We start from the raw sequence: 9,866 nt of genomic DNA on the forward strand, positions 1-9,866 counted from the left end.
CCTAACGGCGCCCTAAGTGGCGGTTACTCAGTAACTACTGAGGAGTTACTGGTAAACAGACTAGGGGATACTGTATTCGTTACTGAGTAACGAATGATGAACAACTGGGGCCCTAACTGGGGCCCTAAGGGACAGTTATTCAGTAACTACTGAGGAGTTATGAATCATTCTTTACTTATTCGTTCCTCAGTAACTACCCAATTTTTTGCGTATCTTGTTTTAAAGTGTTACCCACACGCACACATGCACACACACACACACACACACACACACACACACACACACACACACACACAAACACACAGGAGTGAATGATTGAAGTTCCACATAAACGTGGTTTGCGTGGATGTTAATTCCCTGTGAGCAGAAGATATAGGCTTCACAGAAATGAGTTAACATCAAGTACTGGAACAACCCGTACTGCTTTTAGACCATACACACAATGGCCCTCATTTATCAAACAAACGTAGAAATGAGCGCAAATCTGAACGCATGATTCATCTTACGATAGGACCCATGTGAGATTTACGAAACCTTCGTATCACACCAATCCCAGCGTACGAAGGATCTTGGTGTTGATAAATACGGCGGCTGAGATCGATCGTAATTAACGTAACACGCCCATATAAAGCACGTCTTCAGAAGTCTCGCCCCTAACTTTTACGACATGGAGAAACGTCCAACGGTAAAATAGAGGAATTTTTCCGAGACCCAAATGGAGACGCTCGGGTCACTGGTGGATGCGAACCGTCTGGTTTTATTTGGTAGCCTAAAAGCTGGCATTAAAGGCCAGCAAAAGAATGCTATATGGAAGGAAATAACTGTTGCAGTGAATAGTGTTTCCAATGTTCGTCGGGCTACGGAAGAGGTTTGTTAATTAAATTAATTAAATAATAAATTAAATGTACAACTTCTGTTATCCAGCTTAAAACATTTCACATATATGCTATTGTTTGCATTCCGTTAAAGTTATTTAATTCCGAATAAGATGAAGAAAAAATGGTCCGACATGAAGCTCAGCACCAAAAAACGTGTTGCGGCTGTGAAGCCGGCCAAGCAAGAAACGGGAGGAGGCCGGTGCAGTGCGACTGCAGCGTAACTCACGAGATGACTCTGACCATGTAGTGCGCCCTGATGTAGACGATGCCCAACGTTGCTATTTTGGAAAATAAAAGAATCGTGCGTGCCCCCAGGCCATCGGGCTACCATGTTCAGGATTGACATTCTGGCATCGCAAATAATCGGAACATTAACTGAATGGTAGCTTTTGCGGTTGATGTACGCGTAATCATTAATAGATGGTTCATACGCACATGAGTACAATCAACCGCACCAATCACATTTGGAAACCTAGCAATAGCATAAAAATCCTGTTTGATTCCAGTTTGCTGATCGTTATTATATGGGAATTTAATATAACGTTCGGAGAGGGACATTATAGCTGCCAAAACTGCTGGCATGGTTCGGCTAATACTTGGCTGGGAAATAGCAGACCTGTCCCCGATCTCCCGCTGCAAGATCCCGGTGGCCAACAATCCCAAGGTAGAGCAAACCTGCACAGGTATTGCGTTTGATCGCCTAGTTTCTCGCCTTAACTGTGGCTCCAAAGCATTGCATAGCTCCATCAGGAGATGCCTTGGGAGACGAAAACGACTCAAGAGCCATATCGCCCTCCTTAAAAAAATCGGCGCGGTCTCGAAAAAATCTCTCGTCTGTGCGTTGAGGTCCTTAACAGAGCCAGATATGCCATCGCTGAGACACGATCACCTATTTGGCAAAGCTCCTGTTAATATAGACAGCTGAATAAACATTTCACCTGTCACATTCTAATTATTTTCATAGCAATACTGTTTTTAATTAGGCCTGACTTGATTGTAATTGTTTGAACGGCTGGGCTAATTCCAATTTATTAGTAATTAATACAGATGTTGAACATGGGCTACTTGTGCTGCACTATTCATCATTGAAATACCCGTATGTTGCGTCAAAAAAACTTGCGTACACGAGCTCAGACCTGACGTGAGATTTCATCGCAGCCTGCGCTCACGTTCAAATTGATAAATGCCAAGCTCAACGTTGAAATGAGCGTACGTCCATTTTACCCACGTTTTCTGTCGTACGCTCGTTTGATAAATGAGGGCCAATGTCTCTCTCTCTCACACTCACTCACTCAATCACAAAGTTGTGATAGAAAAGTTGAAAAGCTGTCTGCTATATCTTTTATCTTTATATTCAATTAAAAAAAAATCGTGTGGGTTTGTGTGTGTTTGTGTTTGCATTTGTCCGTGAGTCAAATGAAGACATCTGATAAAAGTAGAAGAAAAAAATTGTTACTTCCTGACACTGATGATATCAGATTGCAGGCTGATGATTGGTCAGAATTAAAACAAGTGACATGTTTTTTCCAGCTGATATAGCAGAGCCGATTCCTGAGAGCAGACGCATTTGAAGCTGTCAGGGAGGAACCATGGCTACCATCTCTGAACCGGACCCTGGACTCTCTGAGGAACCTGAGGACACGTCTTTGGACCGGGAGGAGACCAGGAAGAGTAGATTTGGGAGGTGCCCTTTTGAGAAGATTTAAAATAAATAATTCAGTAAAAAAAAAGTGTGTTCAACTGCATGCATATAAAATGTACTTTTAGAAAGTTTTTTAGCCAAAGGGTCCGACCTGATGAACCAATGACCGCATATATTTATTCTCAATAAAGATCTGTGCGTTTGAGACAAAAAGCTCACATTAACCTCACTTGACTTGTGATTATGCCCATGAGTAACAGACTATTGATAGGCATCTCAAGTAGGTGTGTGATTCATGATATATGTTCGTTATATACGTAGAACAGATTGCAGAGAAACTTTAGGGAGCAGAACACAAGTTTAGTTTTCTCATGACTTATTATTAATGGTAGTGCCACGTGACATTAGAGTGACAATGGTTAATTGAATCAAGAATTATGTGTTTTAATAATGGCTTCTCATTTAACTGAAGTTATATCAGGTGTACTTTTGAATTGAACATAATTCTATAAAATTTGTCATTAATATGAACATATCTTAAATCATCCCACAATACATGTCCTTGTGTTTTCTGCGTGGGCCGATGTGAAAGACCCTGGTGACACGCAGGCCACATGCAGGCCCTTCCATTACTGTGTGTACGTATGTAATTCTGTGTGCATTACTGTATACCTATGTTTGCGTTTATGACAATAATGAGGGAATAATAATATGTATGCTAGAGATCAGTACTTGCTCTGCTTAAGTGTGTTCTAAACACGAGAGCCACAGTACCAGTCATCACTTACTGAGGTGTTCTCAGTAGATGTCTTCAGGTATTTCTTCAAGACGGGGAGGGATTCTGCAGACCGTAGGGTGTCTGGACTGTGAATGACAGCCACGCAGTATGAATATATCAGTGTGTAAATTACTCTGTGTCCCTTTGCGTGTGCATGAGTGCGTTCGTGAGTCTGTGTGCAGTAGAAGAAAAATAATTCCTTTCACTGATGGTATCAGAGTGCAAGCTGATAATTGGTCAGAATGAAAACAAGGGACGTTGTTTTTCCAGCTGGTAGAGCAAAGAAGAAGGCTAAGTCCAGACGCCATGGAAGCCGTCAGAGAGTAACAATGGTCACCATCTCTGAACCGGACCCTGGACTCTCTGGGGAACCTGAGGACACGTCTTTGGACCGGGAGGAGACCAGGAAGAGAAGATTTGGTAGGTGCCCCTGCATAGAGAATTTAAAAGAAATAATCCAGTCCAAACCAATGATCCAAAAAAGTATGATTTCCTCCAAATGCATTTATGATTTATTTTTAGAAAACCTTTTTAGCCAAAGTGAAAGTTTGTGTGTGTGTGTGTGTGTGTGTGTGTGTGTGTGTGTGTGTGTGTGTGTGTGTGTGTGTGTGTGTGTGTGTGTGTGCGTGCGTGCGTGCGTGCGTGCGTGCGTGCGTGCGTGCGTGCGTGCGTGCGTGCGTGCGTGCGTGCGTCCTACTCCTGAACAGCTCTATGGTTTCACATCACTGTCATTGTGAGCATCGGACTGCTGAGTATTCTCCTCATCTCCCTGCGCTTCAGTGAGTCTAAATCATATCATCCTGAATAGAATTACAATACAGTATAATCATATCATTGATTGTATTAATTGCAATCATAATGTTAAATATAGTTTTTGTTAGATTTAGTGATAATAATAGGGTTAGCACACATACACCGCACACACATACATAAACACAGCATACACACACACAATCCACACACGTGCACGAATACACACGCACATGCACACACACACTGCACACATGGGCGCGCTGATGCAGACTTCTCAAGACAAGGAGAGGGGTCTGGCTGCAGACATCCACCCACACGCTCCAGACATCCACCCACACGCACTTCCGCTGCAGACAGAAACATCCACCCACACGCCGGAAATTGCGTGCTGGTGGATGTCTGGAGCGCGAGTTGCACATTATTCAACAGCGCCACCTCGGGTCACACTTTTCGGTGGGTCGCAGAATTCGGTGTAACAACGGGACTCACTGCACGCCACGAAGATGTGACGTTCGGCTCAGCTGCACTTGGAGGTTATGGTAGGTGACTATTCAAAACACAGCGATACAATTATAAATGCACGAGGCTTGCATTTTTTTACCGATCTATTAGTTTCATTAAGTTTAGATTTTTTCATCAAACAAATAACAGAACGTTACACCAATATGAAGCATTTGTTGTTTTATTCCACACTGACGGTGGCAAACGCTAGCTAGGTGTCATTTTTGCAAGATAGGCAAATGTTTTTTGTAAACGTTGTGTAGCCTATAGTCGGTCTTATTAAACGATTTTAGAGATTTGTAGATGTGTTGGGAGCATAAACGATTTTAAGATTTGGCCTTTTGACAGTCATCTGTAGTCCAAAACAGAGTTAAGTTGTAATAAAATAATTACCACGAATTGAATTGACGCAGCTCGTTTCGCTTTAACTAGAGTTGCACCTATCAGCTTTCATCTCCGCAGCGGTGGCTGAGAAGTGTGATATCATATAATAGACAAAATCGATCGTTCAATATTCGATCTGCCTGTCTAGTTCATACAATCTGTTTATAGCTAAGAGATCATAGCACTGAGTTCAGTTAAAAGGGGTAAAAGAGATGAAAAATGTAATAAAACAGATAAAAGTTAATGAATTACTGTTATGTAATAGCCTACTATCCTGTCTCAGATTCTAAATGTTCAATGTCCCCCAGTCAATAGGGTAATGGGGCTCAGACAGTTCATAAAACATATAATGACAGAGAGAAACAGATGTAAAGTACAGTATGAGGTAGCTCCAGTTTTAGGGTGAGAAGCTCAGCCATCCGTGAGGAACTCGGATTAGAGACGCTGCTCCTTTACTTAGAAAGGAGTCAGCTGAGGTGGTTCGGGCATCTGGTAAGGATGCCAACTGGGGGCCTTCCTTGGGAGGTGTTTCAGGCACGTCCAGTGGGGAGGAGGCCTCGGGGAAGACCCAGGACTAGGTGGAGAGATTATATCTCAACACTGGCCTGGGAACGCCTCGGGATCCCCCCGTCAGAGTTGGTTAATGTGGCCCGGGAAAGGGAAGTCTGGGGCCCCCTGCTTGAGCTGCTCCCCCCGCGACCCGACCCCGGATAAGCGGACGAAAATGAGATGAGATGAGTATGAGGTAGAAATATATCTCATCATTACTTATATGCCAATAATAGTTAAAGTTGATGCTCTGAAGGGACAATAATTGCTGCACACCCCTAATAAATGTTAAGTTTTTCTATTTCAGCCTTTTTCGTCTAGACTACAACCACTACTGAATTACCGGCCTTTAAATAGTTTGCTGTGCTGTGAGAATTGATCGTCTTTGATCTAATTTTTTCTACAATTACATCAATTGTAAAAAAAAAAATCTGTCTTTTGTAGATGCATCACTCGATTTTTAGGGATGATTCAAAGCCAGAAGTCAAACGCTGCACACTTTTCCACTGCCCCCTATGCCCAACTTTTAAACCAACCGTAAACACGAAGCTTCAGTGCCACCTGGAATCCCACATAAAACATTCCATTACATTTAAAGGTGATATATGTATGTGTGTAGAAATAATATAAGAATGTATGTGTAAATGTCTGTAGACAATATTTATGAATGTTTGTCTGCTTACTTTTATAAGTCACTGACTTTTTTTCCTCTATCTTTTGCCTGCATTGATCTTAGACACAAAGATCAATGATAATTTCCCTGAATCTTCCACCATTCAGTCATGACAATAATCTTTTGTAAAGAATGTGCCATCCTCCTAGGTGTGATGGTCTTTCATTATTTTAAGTATTTAAAGAGGACAAAATTATTCTGGTGTTCAACTCACTCAGTGTTCAACAGTTTCAGGTCCTCCTCTCTGTAGACAGACTTACCCCCTCCAGTTATGTTTCCCACCACAGTGCCGTTGTTGTCTAATTTGATGTGTTATTATCTGGATGGGCTTGTCTGCAGTCCGGGGTGTAGAACCTTACAGTTCCAAGTCTTAGTTTAAGTAACTAACTGGTTGCAAAAATAATATAATTGAGTATAAAATGATTCCCACTTGGTGGCATTTCATTTTCCATTAAACGGGCCACTTGACAACATTGTGGCTGGAGTTTCCTGGCTGCGTCAGAATGCAGGTTTGCTAAGGGGGAAGGTGGTCGAGCCCGCATTTCCGAATATGGACGCAAAAGAACAGCAGGAGCTCCTGGAAAGGATACGTTCTTCAACTGATGAAGAAGAAAAGTATCCCCTGCTCTTCACATTTGATTTTCAGGAAGACATGGAGGTCTTCCTTAACATGGCAGCTGAGGAGGATCTTCGGGTCAACGCCATGTTTCTGGGTCGCTGGGTGGACAGCCAGTGACATTGCTGTGTGTGTGTGTGTGTGTGTGCGTTACGTGTGTGGTTGTTTTCCTGTGTCTCCGCTCTCGTTCTCTGTAGGTCTCACACCATTGGCTGTTCCTCCACCATCGTCCAACCCCCTGTCCAATCTGGGAGCTGTCTGTTGGCCAATCAGTGTCATCAGGCCTTGATAACTTGCACCTGTTTGTCTCCATGGGGGAAGCCATTGTCTGCCTGTGTGTTGGCTGTGTCGTGCTGTTGCCTTTTGTTTGTAAGATGCCATAGGGGTTTAGGTGAATAGGTAAGATACCCTTGGGTTTACACTACCATCACGTAGATTTACTCTGTTATCACATCAGGTTAGAAGCGGGGCCAGCCTCTGTATGTATTAGCTAGGTTGTATGTGTGCACTAGTTAGTTGTCACTTTATCTTGTTTTCTTTGATTTGGCTCCGCTTATAGTTCCCTATTCCCCTTGGCGGATCGCTAGCTAAAGAAACACACTTATGTACCCAGTTTGCTGTTGTGCCCTGTTTTGTTGTTCTCCCAGTCAGCCTAACAGTAACATGTGTTATGGTTCCCCTACTCCCCCCCCTAGACGTAGCAAGCTAACGTCCTGGAGCCGTAACAGTGTGTGTGTGGGTGTGTGGGGGTGTGGGTGTGTGGGGGTGTTGGTGTGGGTGTGTGTGTGTGTGTTGAGGTTCTGAGTTCAGTTATCTGTTGAGTGTTCTTAATAAAGTGTTATAACGTTTACAATGTATAGATTTTTTGTATGACTTTACTTATTCACTTTGGTAACACACAGAGCTAAGTTAAAACACAGACTTGAGTTTGTCGTATTTAAATATGGGCAAATAAGGTGGTCCAGCAGCACAAGGTAAGACAATATTATAGACAATTAGAGCCAGATATTAAATGAATGATGGTTCAGAGTAAGAATTTAGGAATGCAAAAGTGCTAATAACATATGATAAATTATGTTGGAATGCAGTCGAACCTTATGATATTAAGACAACAGAATGTAACATAGCTAGACCTAATATAAATATGTCAGAAAAGGTGACGCTAAAGGGGAATTGTTCTCACTATTCCTGTCCACTCATACATAGTATTTAAAATAATTATTAGCCTCAATCTCTGATGCTCTTCAGCTTTACAATACGAGTATCAGTTTGTGTCCTATCAAATATTAAATTGAGATGATTGCAGTATAACACAGAGGGAATTCTGAATAAGGTGTGTGTATTTACAGATAGAGAAGAGCCATAATCTCCAGTTTAAAGTCAACAGCGAGTGTCAGGTCTTCCGTCCAAAACCGGAAGCGTTTATCCGATTTTATAACTTATTTCGTTCATTTATGTAAACACATTACTTAACGCCCGTTCATTTATGTAAACACATTACGTAACGCCCGATTTTTATTTTATTTTCCGATTTCTATTTTTTATTATCCGATTTCCGGCGTGTGGATGTTTCTGTCTGCAGCAGAAGTGCGTGTGGGTGGATGTCTGGAGCGTGTGGGTGGATGTCTGCAGCTAGACTCTCTTGAAGACAAGGGCAGCGCAGGACGCCGCATACACACACACACACCACACACACACATGCACACATGCACGTGCATACACACACTAAACGCGCGGATGCAGATATATTTCAAGACAACGGCAAGATTGAGATAACAGCCCCGCCGTCGACACACTCTCCCACCTGAGCCTTATGTCTATCATAGACACTTTTTTGCAAAACAGTTATTTTTCTTTAAACATTATCCACCTCTTTTAGCCTCCCGAAATGTCTTGTGATATTGAAATCCCCCCTCCCCCCTGCCGACTGTATTAGTTGTTTTATTTTTCTTATGTTTTATGTGTAGGCTATGCGTGACTGTAGGCTACTGCCGCCTGTCTTGGCCAGATCACTTGAAGTGATGTTTAATCTCAATGACGCATTCTTCGGTTAATGAAAAAAAAAACATCTCTCCCGTCAGGTAGCCAATGTACAATCTGCAATCTTGCCCTCACAACCTGTTTTCAATGGATGTATCGCCATGGCGAGGCACACACAGCCTTTGGCCGTGTTCTGTATATATTCTAGAACACTCCGGGTGCATCGGCGGGAGTCTTGGAGCTCTATATATAAATAATATCACATTGTACGTAGATATCTAAATCCTATAATATATATTATCAGGGCCAAAGGCTGTGTGAGCCTCCGGACGGCCGTAGCGCGTCGGGATTGGGCTTCGAGGGGTTTGTTTACTTGCGTTGCTATGGTTACCGGTCTTGTGTGTTCCAACAGTTTATTAGCGGTGGTATCTAATAAATCGCGGTCTAATAATAATAATAATACAATTAATTTAGAGGCGCCTTTCAAGACACCCAAGGTCACCTTACAGAGCATATAGTCAATTCACACACACACATAGTAATCAATACTTCATTCACTGCCTCTTCCGTGGTCATTACGATATTATGGACCGACTGCGTCTGGTTCTCCGCCGTCCCTCCCTCTTCCACAACAGGTAGAGACATGCTACGGTGGTTATCTCAGTCATGGTTGAGAATGAATTGGCATGAAGCTCCGTTGGCGGGCAAAAGATGCTTGCTTCATAACGTAGAGAGGAAATTATTATGCTTGCTTCATTACGTAATAGCTGAAGCTAAATGTTATACGTAGTAACATTATAGGCAAAATGTAATTATATTATGTGCTCAGAAATGTGTTACATAATCGACTGGGGATTCCACATTATAGCTATGGGTTTAATTACAACTAGAGGTTGAGCGTGCAATGCTCAACCTCTAGTTGTATTAATAGCAGTGATAATGATCATTATTGTAGGTTAGAATTTGTGTTAGGCCTACTAATATGAATAATTGTAACAATAGCAACGATAATGATATTGATAACTGTAGTTATTGCTATTTTAAATAGTATTAATATTATGACTGTGTTTGGTTGGCTGTGGGTCCTGCGATGTTTAGAGACGATGTCGTTC

This window comes from Gadus morhua, unplaced genomic scaffold (genome assembly GCF_902167405.1).
Source record: "Gadus morhua unplaced genomic scaffold, gadMor3.0, whole genome shotgun sequence".
In the NCBI taxonomy this organism is placed as follows: Eukaryota; Metazoa; Chordata; class Actinopteri; order Gadiformes; family Gadidae; genus Gadus; species Gadus morhua.